Here is a 26,274-nt window from a genome sequence, read left to right on the forward strand (position 1 = left end):
CCAGGAATTCATCACTCTGCAATTCTTCGCTACATCTCTGATAATGGACAAGTAGTTATGGGGAAAAGGCCACCAGTAAGGACAAACACAATTGAATAAATACACAGCAAATGCTGAACTGATTTGAGAGAAGTGTCCCAGCAGGGTGCTGCTTGGGGTACACATTCCACAAACTGCATTGCAATTACTCTGAGAACACCTTGCTTCTTCCATATCAAAAAAAAAGTTAAGTATTAATTAATGAGCGATTAGTTCAGCCTTATGAGTTATTGCTCTAATAAAATGGCTGTTGAAGCAGGAATCATGACCAGTTTTAGTATGTTATTGCTATTCTAAGAGACCTCTTTAATTCAACAATTAAGAGGCATGAAATGTACTTTAATAGACATAATTCAATGATATAAAATTGTTCATCTGGTGTGAGCCATTCATCTTCGTTAATACACCTCAGGTCCTGTGGAAAATGACTCTTCAAGAGGACTTACAGAGGCTGTTTGTTTTTTTCTCCCTGTCCTCCAAACTATCTGTGCTGGGAAAACCAATGGTTCTTTTAATGTAGTCTCTGTTACCAGCTTGAGGTCTTGACTGCACAATAAAAGCAAGTTCTGGGGTAGAAACACTGTCTTATGCTCTCTCATCTATCCCCATAATGTCTAAGAGTTATGACTAATAAGTATTTTAAATCAAATTAAAATTGAATTTCAATTGTTGAATTAAGTATAAAATTAGAAGACCTTCCTGTGGAATTAAGTGTATTTACAGAAACTGTAGATGGTTTATTAAATTATGCTTTTTACCTTTTGTGGTGGTTCTCATTTTGTTACCAGTGGCAAGTCTAGATGGGGTCTTCAGTATTTGGTTCTTGTCTTCTTGGAGGAAAGAATTTGACCAAGAGACAGATATAGATTTGAGGGCAGAAACAAGAGTTTATTGAAGCAAAGAAGAGTACACTTGGGCAACTAGGAAGATTGAAAGCCCCCCATCTTTGGTTCAGGAATCTTATAGATTTACTACTTCCTGTTTATTTTTCTTGGTCTTCTCCCTTCCTCCTTCCCCATGGGTGGGCTGTTGGCTAGCCGCTGCATGTGCAGTGACTCCTCAGTATCTGGGAGGGGCAGCATGTGCCATTGGGTAGTTGAAGTTAAAGACATGCTCTCTTAGGGAAATTTTCCCTTACTGGTCTAGCGCCCCCAGAGGAAGGTCATACACCAGTCAAACTGCCATTTTGCCCCTTACTGTGCATGTCTGGCCACACTTGCTCAATTCCTAGGATCTTATCAGAAAGTCATTGCCCACAAGCTCAAGATGTTTCCTGTTTGTTAGGAAAATTTCCCCTCCCTGGCACCAGCTGTGACCATCATTCCTGAAGAGGCTGCCATGACATGACAGTCACCTGATGGTCACCTGACATTGCTTGGGGTCATATCCTGCCCTGCTCATATCTGCCTATCTGTCTACTCCAACACTTTCATGTGTTCTAAGAGAGTTAATGGTTTCATAACTTCTTTCATAGATCCTCCCCTTTTGCTTCTCAACACTGCCACCACCCAGCCTTTGCCCTCTCCTGCCTCACTCACCTGCATCTGAGTTTCTGTCATTGTGTTTGTCATACATAAAATCCTGGTGAAGGTTCTCTTTATTTTGGCCTCTTCTTCAAGTCCTGGTTTTATAATTCATGACCCATTTGAAATTGCTTCTCAACAAAATTTTGTTAATTTAATAGAGATTTCTTATTTTTTTATTTGAAAGCACTTTAGTTTAGATAGCTATTTTATTTGTTCTTCAATAACTTCACATTATTCTCTTTTTCAATGGTTATTGGCCAAATCAGCAAAATTTTACATTATTCTGAATGTGAACATTAAAGGGAGCAGCATGACAAGAGTAGAAATTAAAACTAACTAGGAAGGAAATATTCTGGGATCCTTTTCTTACTCTGCTGATAAATCAGCTCTTTATGTAACAATGGATGAGTTTCTAAGCCTCTCAAAACCTCACTTTACTTATCTATAAATCGAAGATAATTATACCTCCCAGGGTTGCTGCTAAAATCAAATGGGGATAATTGATGTGAAAATGCTTTGAAAAATAAGAGTTCTATACTAAGCCAGTTTAGCAATGTAGTCATACGCGAGAAAGCCTCAAGGTTTGGCCTTTCTCCTGCACAACTGGTTTGTATAAAACTTTTCTGAGCTTCCACCTTCAACTCTACTTAAGTGAATATCCATTAGTGCTTCAGTCCCCAGTGTCCAAAATCCAACTCAGCATTTTTATTTTTCTGAAGAAACTGTAACTTCAGTTGGTTCAAAACATGGCTAATAATGTTACCATCTTGGTCGTGCAGACCTGAAACATGAAAATTATTTTCAATTTGGATGGCCGTGTCCCAGTATTGGTAGCATTATGCTGGTTTACAATGATTCCCAAATACCATATCAGAAATTTATATTCCTAGAGTTCTGGAGGTTGGAGGTTTGGAATCTAGGTGTCCTTGTGGTTGTTCCTTTTGGACGTCCTAAGGCAGAGTCTATTCCATGTTTGTCTCCTGGCTTCTGGTGGTTGCAAGCAATCCTTGGCACCTGTAGACACATCACTCTAATCTCTGCCTCCATCTTTACATGGTGTTCCCCCTGTGTGTCTCTATCTCTTTTCTTTCCTTATAAGCACGCTAGGTCATTTGCTTTAGGGGCCCACTCTACTCCAGTATAACCTCATTTTAACTTGAATACACCTACAAAGACCCTATTTTCAAATAAGGTCATATTCACAGGTAGTGGGGACTAGGACTTGAACATATCTTTTGGGAGGATATAATTTTAGTCCCTATACCCTGAAATATTACCAAAAGTCCACCTTTAAACTTCAAAGTGTCCTGGTTTGGATGATAAATTTGATTGTCACCAAAAACTTTGACTCTTCACTCTCCTCTCCAACATCTCATCTTTTTGCAAAACCAGGAAGGAATGGTTTCTTGCATTTCAGCTATCTAAATCTGTACCTGCACCATGCCCCTCCATTTCTGACATCTCTCACTCTATTATTTTCCTCAACATCTGACCCTGTTAGCCTACCTCTACTGACCTAGTCTGCTATCATCCTCAAACTGCAACTTCAGCCTCTGGCTATCTCCTACATGTCAATTCCTAATTCCCAAATTTAACTATTAATGTGTCAGCCATCCATAAGCCAAATCACCCCCTTAAGTGGTCTATTTGTCCATATAGATCACTATTTCAATAGGGTGAAAACAATTCATTCTTCTTGTAACATATAATTTGGAATTCATGTATTTTAATTAATTTATTTATTTGTTTCGAGACAGAGTCTTGCTCTGTCACCAAGGCTGGAATATAGTGGTGCAATCTTGGCTCACTGTAGCCTCCACCTCCAAGGTTCCAGTGATTCTCCTGCCTCAGCTTCCCGAGTAGCTGGGATTACAGGTGCCTGCCACCACACACGGCTAGTTTTTGTAGTTTTAGTAGAGGTGGGGTTTCACCATGTTGGCCAGGCTGGTTTCAAACCCCTGACCTGAAATCACCCACCTGCTTCGGCCTCCCAAAGTGCTGAGATTACAGGCATGACCCACCGCACCCAGCCAAATTGATGTATTTTAATCTCTTTCTTCTCTTATGGAGATACTGTCTAGGACTATAAAATATTTTTCCAGCCTTTTGTTCAAGATTAAATTAAGTACATACGATGTTTGTTGATATTCATCCTTATGTTCATAGGGCTTCTTTTTAAATCCTTGAATTAAGGGTAGGGATGAGGAAAAAAATTCACAAAAGAAGAGAGACAATCAGCTGAAGCTCAGGCATTTGTATTAATACATTGTTTTATAAGTACTGTATGATGTGCTTCTTTGGGTAAATATCAGAATTTTGAGTAAAGGGCACTCAGGATTTTCTTGATTCTGCTCTTAGTTTTGTAATAACTTGGTGTAGATTGCTTTGTGTTCGTACAAATCAGTGAGATCCTGTGGGAGAAAATTATTTTGGAGCGTGAGTGGGTTTTCAGCCAGAGACTGTGGGAGGCACACATGACGTCTGTCTGCTTTTGCCTTCTCATAACTAAAATTGTAGTATTTTTGACAGACTTAAACTCTCAGGGATGGTAGCAAATTAAAGTGGTTTCTAAACAGCCAAGTCTGGCCTGAATTCTGCTACACAAATGTGTAACAGATTACCATCAGGCAGGACATGAAAGTTGACTGTTTTAAAAATCTACAAAAGAGAGGTGAATTTCTCCCATTTAGTAGCTCAAAATGAATGCTTGTGAGAGAGCCAGCAAGCTCGGTGTGAAACCTGTACCATTTGAACATATTAAAAATAGAAAAAAATCCCAGAGAAACATCTTTTCAGAACAGGTTTAGGATGGGCTGTAGGATTCTGGCATGGTTAAAGGTTAATCTTTGGCATTCAGAGCAAAGAAATTTAATCTGTTTAAGCTTCAAAGGACAGAAAACTCAAAGATTCCCATTTATTCCGGGGTGATTTTCTTTTGGCTCTGGCTAAATCATTTGGGGCAAAGGGACTTTCTTTAGAAAACAAATAAAAGTAAGAAGGAAAAGCAAGAAAGACACAGTTCTGGCATAGCCAGGAGAAAATGCTAATGGGAAGTGTGGAGGAAACCCTTCTCTAATGAAGAAAGTAAAAGCAGATGAAGGCAAATTAGAGTTTATCTGGGTCCAATAGATAAATGGAATCATGTTTCTAGGTCTTCATTTTTCTAGTGCACGACAAAGATGGTACAACAACTCTTATCGCGGTGAGCCCTAAGAGTGATTGGACATAAGTAAAGTTTGGTATGCGAAAGATAACAAATTGTAGTGTTGGTCTTAACTATATTTTAATGTTTATATTTGTGTATTTAAACATAGCAATTAGACATAATTAAAAGGCTTGATGCCAATTATGTTGATAAATAATTACATACTTAAAGGAAATACAAAGTTGACAAGATGGCAGGTTATCTTCCTTCCAGCTTTCTCTTTTATTGCCTACAAAATACTTTCAGGTTGGGGTTGGCCGTGCAGCTGGCAGGCACCAACCACCCTTACCTTTCCAGGAGGTCGACCCACAGAGCATAAAAAGAGACAAATGCTTGGGAAGCTATTGTTGTAAATACGGATCTCAGTGCGATAGATTGCAAATGTCAGACTGCTAGATTCCATCACTGGATTCCTAAAATCAATGCAGAGATAAAAAAACAAGTTTTTTTTTTTTCTCCCTTAAAAAAGAACAACTTTCTAGTTTTCAGATCTTTATAATTAAGGAAATTTCCAGAAGAAGTTATAAGAAAAGGCAGCATCAATAGCAAATACTTTCCTGAAAATTGATTTAAAAACATTTTTTATTTTCCATTATTTTTGTCTTCTTTCCTTGGAAAGAGGCTTTAAGAAAATGTCTTTGTGTTCCGGAGAGATGTGAAGTAAATAGAAACTCTGATTAAAAAGCACAGCTTCCCATCTGGAGGATAATGTTTGTTCAACTCAGCTCGAGATCCTCTAAATTTGCTAGTGATGATGCTTCATGGAAATTGACAGCTGAGGAACCCAAAGAGCTGTAGTCAAATAACTACCTCCTCCGTCTCCATCTCTTCTTTCCTCTCTCCATGTCTGGTGTCCCTAAGTGCAAATGACAGTGTGGGGCGGGGATGTACATATATCTCTGAGGAACAACTTAATTAGTTCCCAAATTAAAGAAAAAACTTAAGGGGCTGTGAAGGCAGTGATTATTTAACCCTTGGATTGATAGGAAAACAAGTGAGGTTCTAAGTCTCCTTTTTATGGATGTGATAAAAGGGTCATATTGTCAGTTTATTGATGAAATACCAAGACTCTCCAGGCAAAATTTTCATCAGGTTAGTCACCAGCTCTGCGATGTTCATGGCAACAGCATCCTTCTCAGATAAATTCCCCCTTTTCCATGTTGAGTTACCACTGTCTGATCTGAGGTGCCATTCACTGGCCAGTCCTGCGGCCTCCTTCCTGTGGCCCTGAAAAGCTGGATCTGTGGTCTGTTCTGGCTGTAGAGAAATCATCAGTAAGTTTGATAAGATTAACAGGGGTGGCTTGAGTGTGAAGATTTGGTCTTGTTATTCTCTGGCAGCAATCAGTCACCCCAGAATATTCCAAAGGGATTGAAATAGTGCTAACTGTGTCCATTCCATTTTTACTGCTGTTCCTTTGCCAAATGAGTTCAGCAAAAATAATTAACAGAAAGAGCAAAAACAAGCTGGACCGAGCAGTTTTACTTCCAGTTGACTGACAACATAGCTACCCTAAAACTGACGACTGTGTCAAGAAAACAATCACTCACAATGTCATGACTCAGAGTAGCATTTTCTTGTGCACTTGTTCTGCACCTGAAAATTTAAATAGGTGTCTGTCTCTTTTGTTGGTTTAAAAATAATTGTGCATGTTGACCACTGTTACCTTTGAGATCACTTACTTCCTGCTTTTGAGTGTTGAAATGTTTCCTTTTTTACGAAATAATGCTTATAGTAGATGACTTTTTCGGTTTTATGTTTGCTTTAGGTAAAATTAAAAAGTTGATGACCACATATTAGTCCCCAAATTAAAAAAAAACAGCAACATACTAGACAGTGAAATTCAAACATTTTAGAATCTCTAGAAAAACGATGCCCACCTTATTAATTTAGTCATCAAATATTTATTGAGTATCCACTTATATGTGGCTTTTCTAAGGCAGCATCCATCCAGGAGAAGTACAATGTGAGCTATAAATGTGAGTCTCCCATGTAATTTTAAATTTTCTAGTATCCACACTAAAGAAAAGGTAACAAGAAATAGGTGCTAGATTTTAATATAATATATATAAACTTCTATTTTAAGTTCAGGGGTACAAGTGCATGTTTGCTACGTAGGTAAACTTGTGTCATGGAGGTTTGTTGTACCGTTTATTTAATCAACCAGGTATTAACCCTAGTACCCATTAGTTATTTTTCCTGATCCTCTCCCTCTTCTCACTCTCCACTCTCCAGTAGGCCCTGGTGTATGTTGTTCCTCTCTATGTGTCCTTGAGTTCTCATCATTTAGCTCCCAGTTACAAGTGAGAGCATGCAGCATTTTGTTTTCTGTTCCTGTGTTAGTTTTCTAAGGATAATGGTCTCTAGCTCCATCCATGGTCCTGCAAAGGACAAGGTCTCATTCTTTTTATGACTGCATAGTATTCCACGGTGTATATGATGGCAGCAGTGGGCGTCCAGGGTGGCCGCTGCCACCACACTGGCTGCAGCAGGGAGGTGTGACAGTGGCGGCAGTAGCGGCTGCGGGAGCAGCAGTGGAAGAGATGGGTCCCCTGCGCCTTGCATTTCCAAGGCAGCTGACGATACCGCCATCACCCTCACACAGCCAGGTTGGACCTGCCACCAGGGCTGGAGCCTCTGCCGCTCCAGATCCTGGCTCCCTGTTAACCACTGTCACCCACCGCTGCTGCGGGGAAGGTGCAGGGTGGGAGACAGAGCTAGGTCCCGCGCGCTTCCATGCTCCATGGAGCGGGTGGGAGCCAGGGACAAGTGCAAACCCTCCCGGAGCCCGCTGTCCCGGGGGCCGCCATGATGGAGCCCAGCCGAGCCATCAGCCAGTTGGGGAGCAGTGCGGTCAGGTACGGGCCGGCAGAGAGGGACCCAGGGAGGACCTGGAGCCCTTACCCCAGGCTGCAAGGAAGCACAGCCAGGGCTGCCTGTACACTCCGTGAAGCGGGCAGGTGCCCCACTCTCCCAGGTGCAGGACTTGGATGTCTCTGCACTGTGCACCCTTGGGGACCCAGGAAGTCCCCCACTACCCCTGCAGGCTTGGGGGTGCCTGCTCCTGCTGCCTGGCCTCTTCCTGCCCCGGCGCTCGCTTCAATCTCGGAGCAGGGTTAGGGTCAAGCCCAGGTGCTGTCACAAGCTGGCTGGGTTTGCCTATGCTCATGGCAGCATTGACAACACCATCCCCCTGCCGCTTCGGTCCCCTCTAGACTTTGGTTGCTGAAGAGTTCAGCAGGGAAGCCAAGGTGGGACTAAGGGCAGCTACCTGCTGGCCTGCAGGTGACCCTTGGTGCTAGCAGTCTGGGAGCCATGGACAGCGGCAGGAGGCAGGAAGACTCCTGGGTTCCTGGGTGGAAGGGGGCGGGTCCCCAGTAAGTCCCCACCTTCAAGCCAGGGAGAGCCTGAAGGCTGGGGCCAGGCTGCCTGTCCTGCAGACCAGAGTGAGAACTCGTGGGGCCTTCCGGTCACCCGTGGCCACCCATGGACCAAACCTCACACACGTCTTCCCCTCTGAGGCCCATAAAAAGCCCAGGGCTCAACCAGAGCTGAGCAGATGATGAACGACGAGCTGCAGAGAGGAGCTACTCTCTCTGCTGGGAGCTAAACACTTCCTGGGACAATCTGCCTGCAGAGAGAAATTACCCTCTCCGCTAAGAGCTGAACATTTGATGGGACACCCTGGCTGCAGAAAGGAGCTGCCCCCTGCGTGTCTCCTCTGAGCTGTTCTATTGCTAAATAAAGCTCCTCTTCACCTTGCTCGCCCATCACTTGTCTGCGTACCTCGTTCTTCCTGATTGCAGGACAAGAACTCCAGACCCACTGAATGGCAAGGCTAAAAGAGCTGTAACAGGAACAGGGCTAGACGTGCTCATTGCTCACTACCTTGCAGGTAAAGAGAAGGAGAGAAGCTCTGTGGCCCTTTGAGGAACCCGGACCTGGAAGCTCCCTGAACGAGGACTGTGACTCCCTCTTTGGGGCCCTATGGTTCCTGGTGTCTCCAAGCTTCCGAGTGCCACCACATTCCCTGGTGCCAGCCGTGGAAGCTGCTTGCAGTGTGCGTGGTCCAGCTGCAGCCTCACAGAGAGCTGGGGCCTGTGCCAACACCTAGAGCTGCCTGAGCCGCTGCAGCAGCCAGCTTGTCTGACTGTGCAGTGGCTGGACCCCACACTTGCTCACACACCGCTCGCCGCTCCACACCTGACTCACCCTTGGCAGGTGTGGATCCAGGCCCTTCGCAGGCGTGGGATCCAGGCCAGTAGCATGAGCCAAGCACAGCCTGCCAGGCCAGGTAGGTTCCAGTAAAACTCAGGCAAAGATGCCACCGGCCACAGAGGCTTCCAGTCAGAAAAGTGGCACCGCAAGGATTCTGTAACATGTATGCACCACATTTTCTTTATCCAGTCTATTATTGATGGGCATTTAGGTTGATTCCATGTCTTTGCTGTTGTGAATAGTGCTGCAATGAACACATGTGTGCATGTGTCTTTATAATAGAATGATTTATATTCCTTTGGGTATATACCCAGTAATGGGATTGCCGGCTCAAATGGTATTTCTGTCCTCAGATCTTTGACACAGTCTTTCACAATGGGTGAACTAATTTACACTCCCATCAACAGTGTATAACTGTTCCTTTTCCTCCACAAACTCACTCACTAGCATCTGCTATTTTTTTACTTTTTAATAATAACCATTCCAACTGATGTGAGATGAGATCTCATTGTGGTTTTGATTTGCATTACCCTAAGGATCAGTGATGTTGAGCTTCTTTTCCATATGATTGTTGTGAGGATAATTCCCAAACACATGTGGGGGATGGCTTGCTGTGTGGGGGATGGCTTGTTGTTAGCTGATGAAAACTGAGTGACCTGGCTATGCTCCACATCTTCCATCCTTCAGTCAACTAACCCAAATGTCCATGGCAATGATGGACCTGCAAGAGAGAGTAAGCTCCAATATACAAGCCCATTTCAGGCTTCTGCTTGCATCGTGTATGTCAACATCTTATTGGTCAAACCAAGTCACATGGCTGAGCCCAGAGTCAAGAGGCAGAGCAGGTTTCTCACGGTAAGAATTAATAATAGCAAGTAATAGTTTGTCACCTAAACTTCTGGCAGACTGGCTGTAACTAGAAGGTTTCCACAACCCCCTGCTCAGGCTTGATTAATTTGCTATAGTGATTTACTGAACTCAGGGAAACGCTTTACTTAAGTTTATCCATTTATTAATAAAGGGTATAATAAACAATACAGACGAACAGCCAGAAGGAAGAGATATATAGGGTGAGGTTATGTGGGAAGAGGCACAGAGCTTCCCTGCTCTCCCTAGGCACACCACTGTCCAAGAATTTCCATGTGCTCAGCTATCCAGAAGCTCCCCAACATCAGTCATTTTGTGTTGTTATGGAAGCTTCATTATCTATGCATGACTGATTAAATCATTGGCCATTGGTGATAAACTCAGACTTCACTTCCCCTCCCAGAAGTCTCAACCCTGTAATTTGGCCTAGGTCTTTCTGGTGAACAGCCTCCGTCCTAAAGCTACCTTAGGGTCCCCAGCCACCATTCTTTTCATTAGCATACAAAAGACACTCTTATCACTAGAGATTCCAAGGGTTTTAGTAGCTCTACACCAGGAAAGGTGGACTAACACATATATGTATGTATATATGTGTGTGAGTGTATATATAAATATAACTGAAAATTACAATGTTATAAGTGGCCTCACCTCAATCTTTGCCTTGGGGACACAGGGGTCCCTCTGCTCATTCTTGGTTCCTTCACTGGCCACCTCTCTCCCTCAGCCTGGACAGTAGCTGCATTTTGTGCTTGTACCATTGGATTACGTTTCCTGAAATTATTGTCTCAGGACTGCTTTTGGAGGAAAGCAATTTAAAACAGTATGATACCCCAAGCTTACTACAGTTATATATTTTAGGTCATAGAGTGATTCACCTCACCTACAACCTATAAGTTGTGAGTTGTAATACTGACTCATCTGTTGCAATTTGAAGCAAATAAATGAGTGTTTTAAAAATTCTTATTATGCTTTGAAGCTGTGAAAACATGTCGCTAAAACATCTGTTTAATTTATTTACTTCAGTCCAATAATCAGTCAGTTCAGCCAGAAATATATTTGCTTGTATAAACTGAACACTCAGGGGACCCTTGAAACTTTCCATATTTTAGTTACTTAGTTTGGTATTGCTAGTACACATCTGCCATCTTAACCACCTCCACAATAAACTGAAATAATCATAGCACTGCTCTCTCCAGGCTGTTGTGAGGCTAATTCCTAAATATTGCTGTGAGACTCATGGCACATATGAAATTGTTAAATAACAAACATGAAATGCTCTATTTAAGGGTTCCCCCAAGAAAACAGATTGAGGTGTATTTATGTTTTGAAATTATCATCATTTTAATTATTATTCTCCTGTACACAGCTGGTTAAAAATATCTTTCATACAATAGGGTTCTCAGCTTTATTCTAAGCATAAACTGTACCTGAAAATTGTTTTGCTCATAAAGTTCTGAAATGACAAATCAATATAAGCCCAGAATGACTAATGGGCTAGAGTGCAAAGATAACTCAGTACTCTTCTCTCCTTGTTCCCAGTCCTTTGCCATTTGACTTTGTAATATAATTTCCCATTGCGGGAAACCTGCTCTGCCCCTTGACTCTAGGCTCAGCCATGTGACTTGGTTTGCCCAACAGGATGCTGGCATACGCGATGCAAGCAGAGGCATGAAATGGTCTTGGTCTCTCTTGCAGCTCTATCATTGCCATAGACAGCAGGATTAGTTTGCTGGAGAATGACAAACGTGGAGGATACCCAGGTCACCCAGTTTTGATGAGCTAACAGCAAGCCATTCTCCACACAGCAAGCCATCCTCCACACATGTTTAGAGCCAAGCTGAGAGCAGAAGAACCAACCAGCTGAGCCCAGTACAAATTCCCAACTCTCAGATTCAAGGACTAAACATGTGCTTATTATTTTAAATGACAGAGCTTTGAGGAGGTATGTTAGGTAGTACTGTTACTACTTCTAATATGGTCAAATTCATGAGATGCTTCTGCTATGGCATTGACTAATCTAGTTTCCTACCTCATCTCCTCTGTGTTGATAGTCTCAGACTTTCTGACACTATCTCACTGACTGATTGCCAAGATTTTCTTCCTGACTCAAGAATTCTAAGGCTTTTCAACATTTTTCTTCTCTTGACTTTATCTCTCTTTCTATCCTGCTAGGAGTCAGACTCTCTCTTTGCCATTAACTAAATATGGAAGCAAATGGTTCCATTGATTTTTTTTTTTTTTTTTTTGAGACAGAGTCTCACTCTGTCGCCCAGGCTGGAGTGCAGTGGTGTGATCTTGGCTCACTGCAACCTCCATCTCCCAGGTTCAAGGTTCAAGTGATTCTCCTGTTTCAGCCTCCTGAGTAGGTGGGATTACAGGCACACACCACCATGCCTGGCTAATTTTTGTATTTTTAGTAGAGACGGGTTTCACCATGTTGGTCAGGCTGGTCTTGAACTCCTGACCTCTGATCCCCCCGCCTCAGCCTCCCAAAGTGCTGGGATTACAGATGTGAGCCATCACGACTGTCTGGCTCAATCTTATAATCTCTCAGTAAGTTTTTTGCCTCCTTTAACCCTGTGTTAAATTATGACACAGGGTTTATTATGTAGTTTATTATGACACAGCCAGCAGCAACAAAAGTATTTTATTACTGTGACAGACAGTTTGAAACAAATTTCTTTGACATTCTCCAAGCCAGTGTGGGAGCTGGAGAAACACACAGTGGGTAGGAAGAAGCTGATTGAAAGGGGTATTTTCAATATACTTTTACACAAAGGGATGCATCTATAGTTTTTATGGCACTTGACACTTCAGTCTAAACTGCAATAGCTGTTTTTCCCCAAAACTGTGTTAATACTATATGCCAAATAAGACTTTCTTATTTCCATTGATGCACTTACTCAGAAAAAGCATACATAGTGGGGTTCTCTTTGTGAGGCCTATTTGTGCCCTGTAGCACATGGCAGTATGCTCTTTTGTTTCCTTTGTCTCCTCCATCAAGGCTCCAAAGTAACCCTAAAAGTATTGGGACTTAGTGAAGACTTGCTCCCTACTTCCCTAGTGAAATCTTCACTAAGTCTCTTGGCTTTCATGAAGTCTTTTCTGGTTTACATTCAGATTCTTGCCTCTGTTTTTGTCCTAGGAAAGAGGAGTTTCATAAGCAAACACTGGGATGAATACTAAAGCTCCAATGTTTAATATTACTTGAGGGCTCCCTGAATATCTGGTACTATCTCACTGCCTCCTGAATTTGGTTTTGGGGAGGATTCCTGAACATTAGCCAAGACACAACAGTATATACAACAAGAGTGTATATGAAGGGGATTCCAGAGATGAGACCAACATCTTTCTAGAACCTCTTCAAACTCGAAATTACCCTGAGGAGGCTTGGAGTGGAAGAAAAAGGAAATGGAGGCAGCTGCTAGACTTCTAACAATATTTGTTTGAAAGCAAGTATGGGGCACACCCAGAAATATGTATGGGGCTTGTTCTATGGAGGGCCTGCTATATTAGACAGGATGAGAGTCAGCGAAGTAAATACTGTTCCTGGTTCTAAAGGAAGTTATGAGTTATATAGGAATAAAAATTCCATGGACTGGAAATTCAACCTTTTCAAGCTTCTTTAGTTTTCACTAGTATTACTTTCTGAAATCTTTCATTTGGCTTCATTTAATTGCAAATACTTTGTACTATGCATAAGAGAACCAAGAGACAGTGTGGGCCATAAAATATTCATTGCAGATTTTAATTTTGATTCTGGAGTCAAATAATAAAATGGAAATAAGGGGAAAATATTCCAAAATGAGTCACAAGATCCACAAAGGTCTGAAAAAATGATTTTAACACTCAAATTGTATTAGAATATACATAAGCTAATGAATCATAGATCAATGCTACTTTTTGGAGTACTAACAGATGGCACTTCCACTGGAGGAAAGTGAAATACTCCTCCCTGCAGAAATCCACTTGGGTGCAAGCAAGTGGCACAGAGTCCATTGGCATTCAGGCAGCTAGTTTTGCACCTCTGTTCAGTGCTGTGAACTGGCCTTTCCATAAAAGTCCATCCCAGTCTCCGTACAATGCAAACATATAATCATACAATAAAAATAAGATGTAGAGGTGGATTGTTGCAAAGAAGCTATTATATCCAGACTCAAAGAGAAAAAACTGTAAAAGCAATGCAACTATACTAAAAGCATTTACTCCTTTATGAGGAAGAAGAGTTACATTTGATTATATTGAACCCATTTGCATAGGAAAGGGATAGATATTATTGGAAGTGAAAGAGGAGAGAAACTGAGTTACATACTCATGGCCTAGATGCAATGATAGTTGACTTGGTAGGGGTTACATGGGACTCTACACAACTTTCTCTAGGCACTCTAGGTGCCCTGCCCACATCTCATTAATCCCCTTTACCATTCCTTTACTCCTACCTTTGTTTCTGTTTGATTTTGCTTTTAACGTCCTTTACCTTGACACTGTCAAGGAGTGTCTGTCACTGGAGGCCTGTCATTGTGCTACTGGAGCCACTTTGCCCACATGTGTGGATTTTGAAGTGCTTTTGGTTTGAGACTCTTTGGGATGGCCCTTAGCAAAGGTTGATGAGCATGGAGATATGAGAGCCTAGCTCCTTTGCCTCCTGTCAGTACAAACTCTGAGATGTAATTTATGCTCTAGAGCTCTCCTGCAGGATGAGCAGAGGCTGGGATCCTCCCCAGAATTGCACTTTTGCTAAATGACTTCCCCTTCTCATGTCTTGCGACTCCATTCCCTCACTGATTTCTCCTGGGGCACTTCCTTAATAAATTCCTGACAAATTCCTGTTCAGGATCAGCTCCTGAAGACTCAGTTTAAGATGTTCTCCAATGGATAGTTTAATCTAGCCACATCCTCAGCAGAGCTTCTCTGCTCAGCATTGGTGGCCAGCTTCAGACTGTAAACTCTCTTACAAATAGTGCCCACAAACATTTCCTCAGAACACTCAAGGAAGGTGTAGATAGCAACAGTATTCTGAACTATTTTTTATCTGAAAAAACAACTGGAACGACAATAAGCCACAATCTTCCAATGACAGGAATAAAAAGTAATCTTTTTACTTTAATGAATACATTTAGGGAGACAGACAAATTGGCTCTTTTGATAAACAAGGTAATAATTCTATTTCTTCTCAGTCAACAGAAGTTAATAGCTTTCTACTGAAACCTATTTAAGTTGACAATAAGTTGGAAACTAAACTGAGTCTGTGAAAAAGGTGTCATAATTAACTTACTCAGAACGTTTCTTGATATATTGGTTACCATTTATCATGGACAGAGGACATTTGCCCTAAGAATTGGGAGGTACCAGGTGGTGAATTTACACAAACAGTGAAGAGGATCTGGATTCTCCTGATCTAGAGCTCAGACACATGGTTGGTATTAGGAGAAAATTCAATCCTTACTTCCCTGTCTCTTTATTTCTTTTCTTTTCTCTTCTTTTCTTTTTTTCTTTTGTTTCCCCTCTCCCCCTCTCTCCCTCCCTCCTTCCCTCCTTCTCTCCTTCTTTCCTTCCTCCCTTTCTTCCCTCCTTCCTTCCTTCTTGCTTTTCTCCCTTCTTCCCTCCCTTCCTTCCCTCCTTCTCTCCTTCCTTCTTGCTTTTCTCCCTTCTTCCCTCCCTTCCTTCCCTCCTTCTTTCCCTACTCCCTCCCTCCCTCTCTTCCTTCCTTCCTCCCTTCTTTCCTTCCTTCCCTCCTCCCTCCCTCCCTTCCTTACCCCCTCCCTCTTTTCCTTCCTTCCTCCCTCCCTTCTTCCTCCCTCCGTCCCTCCCTTCTTACTTCCCTGCCTCCCTTCTTCCTTTCTTTCCTCCCTTTTTCCTTTCCTTCCTCCCTCCTTTCTTTCCTTCCTCCCTCCTTCTTCCCTCCCTTCCTGCCTTTCTCTGTTTCTTTCTATAGCAGAAACCACTCAGACTGCATCCTCTCCCTCTGACTCTCCACAATCACCAATGGCAAATAGCAGTTGCAGGAAAGCAGTGCCAAGGGCCAGCTTCACAGTCAGGAGAGAACCCTGCTCCTCTTCCTCATGTTTCTGGTGCTCTACACATTCAGAAAAACTTCTCTAGTGACAAACTATAGAAATGATCCCTGAAAATATAATCATAATTTTACATTTCTTAATGCTGGGCTCCCCAGTCCGAGGAAACAGTCCACACAGTAGGCCCCACAGAAACAGGGGGCAAGCCAGCATTACCTCCTGAGCTCCACCTCCCGTCAGATCAGCGGGGCATTAGATTTTCATAGGAGCAGGAACCCTATTGTGAACTGCACATGCAAGGGTTCTAGGTTGCCTGATTCTTATGGAAATCTAATGCCTGATGACCCGAGGTGGAACAGTTTCATCCCAAAACCATCCCCCTACCCCTACTCTGTGGAAAAATTGTCTTTCAGGAAACTTGTCCCTGGTGCCAAAAAGGTTGGGGATGCTGCCTTAATAAAAGTTTTTTAATCTGACTAGCCCCAGTCACATTTGCATTCGGTGAGAATGTAAATAGACTTCACGTAAAGAAACGGTTCTGTTTTTTAATCTGCAGGACATCTCAGAACTTTTATTTTGCTGATGTATGGTGCAAGTCTCTCAATACTACATTTTCCAAACTTAGTGGTTGTAACATCTTTTTTTACAGAGCATCTCTGCTGCTGTAGACAAGGTTGTAAACTAGTCAGATTTCTCTTTACCTTCCTCCACTTTATTTCTTTATCTCTTTCCTTTGATTCCTTACCTGAACCATCTTGTATGAAAATAAGTATGAGAAATATAGGTTTCTATTAATTAATATCTTATTCATCTATTATTGTGAACTCAGGCATCTGCTCTATAGAAAGTCAGAATGTATTTCTTGGGAGGAATGGGGTCGATTGCACTCCAAAATGGCCTATGCTTCTTTGTTCTTCCGTGTGTGTCTATTTCTGTCTCCAACTAAATCAGAAGACCCTGGAGAACTGAGTATAAGTTAGCATTTTTTGAATGAAATTAAACACTGATTTTCATATTCAATGAATTCAATTGATGTTATAGGTCTAAAACTTACCAAGCATTCCCACCAAAAAGAAAATTTGTCAATAACTTTGGGAAATAGTCTTAAAATGTAAGACTTTAGCATTTGCTGTTTGCTGTCCATGGGCTAATCCTCCTAGAGAGTGCTTATCACTACATCATGTATGTATGTGTTGATCTCGCTCTCTTCTCTCTCTCTCTTTCTCTATCTACAGGCATACCCCATTTTATTGGTGCTTTGATTTATTGTACTTCACCAGTATTACTTTTTTTTTTTTTTTTTTACAAATTAATGGTTTGTGGCAACACTACCTGAGCAAATCTACTGGCACCATTTTCCCAATAGCACGTACTCACATCGTGTCCCTGTCACATTTTGGTAACTCTCTCGATTTCAAACTTTTTCATGACCATTATATCTTTTATGGTGATCTGTGATCGTAGATCTTTGATGTTACTATTGTAATTGTTTTGGGGTGCCACAAACTGTGCCCATATAAGATAGCGTACTGAATTGATAAATGTGCATGTTCTGACTGCTCCACCGACTGGCTGTTTCCCCATCTCTCTTGCTTTCCTTAGGCCTCCCTATTCTCTGAGACACAATAATATTGAAATTAGGCCAATTAATAAACCTACAATGGCTTCTAAGTATTCAACTGAAAGAGTCACATGTCTGTCACTTTCAATCAAAAGCTAGGAATGATTAAGTTCAGTGAAGAAGGCATATTGAAAGCTTAAACAGGCTAGGCCTCTTGTGCCAAAGTTAAACAAATTGTGAATGTAAACAAGAAGTTCTTGAAGGAGATTTAAAGTGCTTCTCCAGTGAACACATGAATAATAAGAAAGCCAAACAGTCTTATTCCCGATATGTAGAAAGTTTTAGTGGTCTGGATAGAAGATCAAACAGCTAGAATATTCCCTTAAGCCAAAGTCTAATCCAGAGCAAGGCCCTAAATCTCTTCAATTCTAGAAAGCCTGAGAGATGTGAAGCAGCTGCAGAAGAAAACTCTGGAGCTAGTAGAGGTTAGTTCCTGAAGTTTAAGGAAATCAGCCATCTTCATAACATGAAAGTGCAAAGTGAAGCAGCAGTGCTGATCAGAAGCTGCAGCACGTTATCCTGATCTTGCTAAGATCATTGTTGAAAGTGGCTACACTAAATAAAAGATGTTCAGTGCAGATCTAACAGTCTTCTGTTGGAAGGAGATGTCATCTAGGACTTCCATAGCTGGAGTGGAGAAGTCAATGGCCAGTTTTATAGCTTCAAAGGATAGGCTGGCTCTCTTGTTAGAAGCTAATGCAGGTGGTGACTTTAAGCTTAAGCCAATGCTCATTTACCATTCCAAAAATTCTAGGGCTCTTAAGAATTAGGCTAAGTCTACTCTGTGTATGCTCTATAGATGAAACAACAAAGTCTGGATGACAACATATCTGTTTGCAGAATGGTTTACTGAATGTTTTAAGCCCACTGTTGAGGACTGCTGCTGAGAAAAAATGATGCCTTTCAAACTATTAATGCTCATTGACAATGCACGTGGTCACCCAAGAGCTCTGCTGAAGGTGTACAAGGAGATAAATATTGTTTTCATGCCTGCTAACACAACATCCATTCTGCAGCCCATGGATCAAGAACGAATTTTGACTTTCAAGTCTTATTTAAGAAATACGTTTAATAAGGTAATAGCTGCCATAGATAGCAATTCCTCTGATGGATCTGGGCAAAGTAAACAAAAGCTTTCTGGAAAGAATTCACCAGTCTTGATGAAATTAAGAACATTTGTGATTCATGGGATGAGGTCAAAATATCAACATCAACAGGAATTTGAAGGAATTAGATTCCAAACCTCATGTAAGACTTTCAGGGGTTCAAGATTTCAGTGGAGACAGTCACTGTAGTTGTGGTGAAAATAACAAGAGAGCTAGAATTAGAAGTGGAGCCTAAGATGTTACTAAATTGCTGCAATCTCACTATGAAACTTAACAACTGAAGACTTGCTTTTTATTGATAAGCAAAGAAAGTGGTTTCCTGAGATAGATTCAACTTCTGGTGACATTTATACAGCCAACAGACACATAAAAAAATGCTCATCATCACTCGCCATCAGAGAAATGCAAATCAAAACCACAATGAGATACCATCTCACACCAGTTAGAATGGCAATCATTAAAAAGTCAGGAAACAACAGGTGCTGGAGAGGATGTGGAGAAATAGGAACACTTTTACACTGTTGGTGGGACTGTAAACTAGTTCAACCATTGTGGAAAACAGTGTGGCGATTCCTCAAGGATCTAGAACTAGAAATACCATTTGACCCAGCCATCCCATTACTGGGGATATACCCAAAGGATTATAAGGCATGCTGCTACAAAGACACATGCACATGTATGTTTATTGCGGCACTATTCACAATAGCAAAGACTTGGAATCAACCCAAATGTCCATCAGTGACAGACTGGATTAAGAAAATGTGGCACATATACACCATGGAATAGTATGCAGCCATAAAAAAGGATGAGTTCGTGTCCTTTGTAGGGACATGGATGCAGCTGGAAACCATCATTCTCAGCAAACTATCACAAAAACAGAAAACCAAACGCCACATGTTCTCACTCATAGGTGGGAATTGAACAATGAGATCAATTGGACACAGGAAGAGGAACATCACACACTGGGGCCTATTGTGGGGGAGGGGGAGGGGGGGATAGCATTAGTAGATATACCTAATGTAAATAACGAGTTAATGGGTGCAGCACACCAACATGGCACATGTATACATATGTAACAAACCTGCACGCTGTGCACATGTACCCTAGAACTTAAAACATAATAATAATAAAAAAAAAAGAATCAACTTCTGGTGAAGATGCTATGAATATTGTTCAAATGACAACAAAGGATTTAAAATATGAAATAAACTTTGTTAATAAAGCAGCAGCAGAGTTTAGGAGGATTGACTCTAGGTTTGACAGTTCTTCTGTGGGTACAATGCTATCAAACAACATCTTATGCTATAGAGAAGTCTTTCACAAAAGGAAAAATACATCAATGTGGCAAAAGTCATTTTTGTCTTATTTTTAAAATTTCCCACAGCCACGCCAGGCTTCAACAACCACAGCCCTTATCAGTCTGTAGTAATCAACACTGAGGCAAGACCCTTTATAAGCAAAGAGATAATGAAGGCTCAGATGATTTTTTTAAGCAGTACACTATTTTTAATTGAGGTATATGCATTGTTATTTAGACATAATGCTATTGCACATTATTAGAATATGGTATAGTATAAACATAACTTTTAAATGTCCTGGGAAACTAAAAAACTATATGACTTGTTTTATTGCAATATTTGTTTGATCGTAGTGGTCTGGAAATGGACCTGCATGATCCCTTAGGTGTGGCTGTATACTGTATATCAATTATTTCTTACCTCTAGAATGTAGGCTCCAAAGATTAAAGATTTCATTTTGCTTGCTGCTGTACCCTCAGTACCAGGCATATATCAGATGCTTTGATGTGTAACAGTGAAAAGAAGGAAGGAAGAAAGAAAGGAAGGGAGGGAAGGAGGGAAGGAGGGAAAAAGGCAGGAATCCAGCGTATACACATGCTTATGGTACTTTTTTTGCTTTTTGCCAGAGCGTAGCTGCTGCCTTACACTCATATATAAAACACAAGGATGTCATTAAATAGTGGCATAAGTGGTCTTCAGGAACTGAGTGGTTTGGGGGTTAGGATAATTTTCTTGGAAGAATAATGATAAGGCACTAAGTATGTGTTGGAAGCTGTGGTGGATATTTATTTTGGCCAGCTCAGCGGAAACATATTTATTAAAACAGAGTTTCATTGATACTAATTCTATTCAACATGGACGCAAACAGGACAATAAGAGATGAGTTAGGTTCTAGTTTGGGGAACCAGAGGACTGGGACTTGGGGTCGGGGGCTGACTGGTGGCAGTAGAGGGGAAATGTTAGTATCGGGAAGAAGTTTCAAGATGTTCCAGGCATTTACAACATTCTTATTTCCCAAAATACCCAGAAAATCAGGTCAAGTAAGACATTCTGGCCCTTCCTTCCTATAAGAACATACTTCTTACTTTTTAAAGAAAGTCTGTGAAAAGCAAAAAAGGGACCTTTTTACCAGAGCTGACTGTAATGTCAGCTACTTGCGGAATGTGACAACTGCTTGTCATTCTCAATGTCCGATCACCAGAAGGTTTCTCCCCAGTCATGGATTCATATAAGAACTTGGCTCTAAAAGTTTCCGACACTAAAATGGTCTTTTCCAATAATTCTTTTTTTTTTTTTTTTTATTGAGACTGCTAATCTTCCTTTCTTCGAACTTAGAAGACTCTTCCTTGACCTTTGCTCCCTTCATTGCTATGCTCAGCCTACAGTCACATCCTAATAATTTCTTCCTCACTATGCCTCTTCTTTCACCTCAAATGATATAACCCCATCATTCAAGGGCAGGTCCCCATCACTGGTCATCTAGATAGCTCTGACAACCTGCTAGCTGGCTCCAGGCTAAGTGAGTGCACGTTGCAAACCCAGATTTCTTTGGGGACTCTCAGATAGTAGAGAGAAAACTATAGAGATACAGAGGGCTCCAGTTATAAGTAAAATCAGCCAGAAGTAAATACTTTCAATGTAGCTTAATCAGGAGACCCTTAGTTTTTCTCAAGGAACACTCAGAGTTTTCATTATGTAGTTATTGTACCAGGGTGCTCAGTGAGGAAGAATTCAACACAGAAATTTTTTCATATATATATATGCATGTATATATAGGCAGAAACATGGGGTCACCTGAGAAGATATTATTTTCTGTTCTGCTGTATATTTATGGAAATCTGGCCCCCTTACACTAGAAAAAAAAAAGCTGTATGGTAGATTGTATTGTTTACAATTCTCTCTCTCCATGCATGGCCTTGGTATGTCTTCCTTGTGGGAAGACTTTGCTTCCGACCCTTTTGATTTGGGGTTTGACCATGTGACTGTCTATAATGACAGCTCTGCATAGAGGCTTCAAAAGGTCTGCCATGTTGCAGCTTGCCTTCTTGAGTTTCTGAGTCCACCATGAGAAGAGGATGCCCCACATGGCTATGACTCATTCAGCTCAGTCCCAGAGGGAAAATAACGAGGAGCAAACCTGAAACTGACCCAAGCCTAGAGTCCAGCCCAGCCCAGCTGATTGACCTACAGCTGATCCATGGACCCATATGCAAATGAACATTTATTTCAGGTCACTGTGTTTTAGGTTTGTGTGTTATGGAAAATCATGGCAGAATGCATGAATACAGGTTATAAGGGGACTACATGCCGCTTTATGTGCGGGCCCGCCTAAAGCTGCTTGCCCTTAAAAAGGACTTTTCAGCTCCTCATTTTAGTTTTCACCCCACTGTTATTATTATTATCTTGAGATGGAGTCTCGCTGTGTCACCCAGGCTGGAGTGCAGTGGCTCAATCTTGGCTCACAGCAACCTCCGCCTCCCGGGTTCAAGCGATTCTCCTGCCTCAGCCTCCCAAGTAGCTGGGATTAGAGATGTGCATCACCACACCTGGCTAACTTTTGTATTTTCAGTAGAGCCTGAGTTTCCCCACGTTGGCCACGCTGGTCTTGAACTCCTGACCTCAGGTGATCTGCCCGCCTCGGCCTCCCAAATTGCTGGGATTACAGGCATGAGCCACCATGCCCAGCCTCATCCCACAGTTCTGACTTCTGCTTTTTGCCATTGTGTTCTGCTGACATCTCATGGAGCACTGTGAGCGATCTGCAAAATGACCAGAATTATACCAAAGAGTTGGATTGGGAATAAAATAGGTTAATCCTGGACAGAAGAGAAATTCTGTCATAGGTGAGGACATTGATCACATTTTTTAAGTGGATTAGGTGAGAAATAAATTTAAGTCATCCAATTGACAATAGCTATCACTGGCAGAAATTATCAACACAAAATCAACTTGACAGTGTGGCAACTTCACATTATAACATTTGCTCTACAGGAAAAACTTTAAAAAAGTATAAAGGAACTGTTGAAAACTGCAATGGTTGAGAAAAATTAGACTTGATAGGAATAATCAGCAGAAAATAAAACAATGAAAAATTGAGTAAAAATTGACCCAAGAGTCAAATCATCTCAAGGAATATTAATGTGAAACCATAGCCTTGGAAAAACTGGACTTGGCATGAATAAGGGCCACAGGAAAATCTTCTCAATAGGGAAACTGTGATTTGAGGATCTAGACCATCATGGCGCATTTCTGCAGTGTTTTTCCTGTGGGTTCCACGTCCCCTTGGCCATCAGTGTGTGTGCTGTGGACCCGTCCCCCAGCTCCAGCCTGGCTGCTTCCTTGGAGTGGAGAAAGTTCTCTGAGGTGGTCAAGAGAGGAAATGGGACAACACTGATGTCTCCAGCAAGTGCAGCACCCACCAGTGGGCCCCGGCCGCCAGTGCTCTCCTGGTATAGCTTTGGATCTTGTATCCAGGGTGAGTCCATGCATGCAGTTCAAAAGGCTACCCTCTCCCTTCCAGGTAGGTTTCATTTCATGAGGCCACACTTCCGAGTGTGGTGCAGGCAAAGCGTCCGTGTGCTATGTCCAGCTCCATCAGTGGGATTTCCTCAAATTCTGGCATTTTATTGACAGAGGTTACCTCCTGAAAAGGTGTTACCATTTTATACCAGAGCTTTCTGAAACAGCGGAATTACTCTTTGTAAGGCACTGCTGCCTTGTCTGGCATATTTGTTAGCATGCATGTATGCGTGAAAGCACATGAACTCTTTATGTGTGTGTATGTCAGCATGTGGATGTGTGTATTTATGTATGTGCATTTGTGTGTGAATGTAGGTGCATTTGAGGGTGTATGAGTGTGTGAATACGATTATGATTTTCAGTGTTTGCCTGTGTGTGGAGTGTATATACTTGTATTTCCATATTGTATGTATATGTATGTTTGAGCATACTAGGTGTGTGTGTATGTGTGTTTTTGTGCATTCTGATGAGAACTTTTTCAATAAGAATACACACTACTCATTTTGGTCATTAATATCATTTATTTCATTCATCTTTTGGGGGAGTTCAGCACTTTTTATTTATTTATTTATTTATTTGTTTGTTTGTTTGTTTATTGAGACAGAGTCTTTCTCTGTTGCCTAGGTGGAGTGGGCGTGATCTCGGCTCACTCTAACCTCTGCCTCCCGGGTTCCAGCGATTCTCCCGCCTCAGCCTCCCGAGTAGCTGGGAATAAAGGCACCTGCCATCATGCCTGGCTAATTTTTGTATTTTTGTAGAGATGGGGTTTCACCATGTCGGCCAGACTGGTTTTGAACTCCTGGTCTCAGGTCATCCACCTGCCTCAGCCTCCCAAAATGCTGGGATTACAGGCATGAGCCACCGCGCCCAGTCGGCACTTTTTGTTTTAATTATACCCCACTGCTTTCTTCAATGAGCATCCCTAGCTTTTCTCTACTGGATTCCTTTTTTTAACGTTTTTAATAGCTTTGAAATCTCTCAACAATTTGTTTCCCTTCTAAATATTTCTGCTATTTTTCAAACTTTCATTTAATAATCCTCTTGTATTCTATAAATTTTACTGGCCCACTTTTCTTTCAGAGAATTAAAGCTGACTAGACTTTAGGAACCGGGAGAAAAGTGGGGGAAAATTTGTTGACTTGTTCATTTAGTAAATATTAACCGAGCAACTGCCAAATGAGATGTACTGTTTTAAACACTACAACTATAGTTGTAAATAAGATTCACCTTTCTGAGACTTAAATTTTAAGGCCATTCCAAGCAGAGGGAACAGCATGTGCAAAGATACAGTGGTCCGCCCAGTAAAGGCCTGGTTACCAAGCTAAAGGTTTGAGTCACACTGTCATTTTGCTCCATTGTATTGGTTATGCATGTCACAGGCACAGACCAGATACAAGAGGAGAGGACACACAAAAGCAGGAATACCAGGAGGCGCAGTTCACCGTGGGCACCAGTGTAACAGACATTTGCTCCCACCATGCACCAGGCAAATATGCTCATTTGTGAGGTGCCCCTGCCCTTCAAGAGACTGAAGGATCCTGAGGGGCTGAGGGATCAAGAGGGGAATTAATTCCAATGTCACACCAGGAACTAAGTGAAGACGTCTGGTGAGCAGTGACATGTATGCTACAGAAGCATTCGGGAAAGGTCAGTACTGACAAGAAGGGGCCCATTGGCCCGTAAAAAGCTGCTGAAGTCACAGACTGACCATGGTTGTTCCAGGAGTGGGAGGAGGATGGAAGATCCAAGCCTAAAAAACAAAGGCATTTAAAGAACAGACTACTCCACAAAGACTATGAAGCAGAGTTGCGGGATTAAAAACCAAGAGACGAGAAAGGATAAATACATTGTAGGTTTTAAAAATTAAGAAACAGAAATTACACCACACACACACACACACATACACACACATACACACGTAGTGTACAACATCATGCTCTGAAATATGTATACATTGTGGAATGTATCAGTTGAGCTAATTAACATATGCATTACCTCAACTACTTATGTTTTTGTGGTGAGAACACTTAAAACTCACTCTCTTTGAAATTTTAAAAACACAATACAGTGTTATTTACGACAGTCACCATGTTGTACAATAGATCTCTTGAACGTATTTCTCCATCTAACTAAATGTTTTTCTCCTCGGCCCTCCCCACTTACCCCCAGTCTCTGGTAACCGACATTCTACTCTTTGCTTCCATGGGATAAGCTTTTTTAGATTATACATATAAGTGAGACCATGTGGCATTTGTCTTTCTGTGTCTAACTTATTTCACTTAACATAAAGTCCTCCAGGTTTATCCATGCTGTGGCAAATGACATAATTTTCTTCTTTGCTAAGGCTTAATATTATAGAATTCTACTATGTATATCTACCACATTTTGTTTTTCCATTCATCCATCAATGGACACTTAGGTTGATTCCTTCTCTCAGCTATTGTGAGTAATGCTGCAATGAACATAGGAGACTACAGGTATCTCTTTCACATATTGATTTTATTTTCTTTGGATATATACCCAGTAGTAGAATTTCTGGATAATATGCCAGTTATATTTTTGATTTTTAAAGGACCTCTGTACTATCTTCCATAATGGATATCCAAATTTACATTCCCACTAATAGTGTATGAGTTCTCTTTTCTCCACATCTTCCCCAACACTTGTTATTTTCTGATTTTTTAAAAAAATAATAGCCATCCTAACATGTGTGAGGTGATAGCTCATTGTGGTTTTAATTTGCATTTCTCGGCAGTGCTACTGAACACTTTTTAAAACATACCAGTTGGACATCTGTATGTTTTCTTTTGAGAAGTGTCTCTTCAGGTCCTCTGTCCATTTTTAAATTGGGTTATTTGTTT

General features: G+C 41.5%; 1 protein-coding gene and 1 pseudogene across 7 annotated transcripts in view; one reads left to right on the forward strand and one right to left on the reverse strand.

Annotated features, from left to right (window-relative positions):
- Positions 1-26,274, forward strand: part of DSTN (destrin, actin depolymerizing factor) — a 1,228,633-nt gene that overhangs the window by 600,818 nt on the left and 601,541 nt on the right. The gene's annotated exons all lie outside the window — the stretch shown is intronic.
- Positions 15,796-15,995, reverse strand: LOC126929957 (uncharacterized; annotated as a pseudogene).

This window comes from Macaca thibetana, chromosome 10 (genome assembly GCF_024542745.1).
Source record: "Macaca thibetana thibetana isolate TM-01 chromosome 10, ASM2454274v1, whole genome shotgun sequence".
NCBI classification, from domain to species: domain Eukaryota; kingdom Metazoa; phylum Chordata; class Mammalia; order Primates; family Cercopithecidae; genus Macaca; species Macaca thibetana.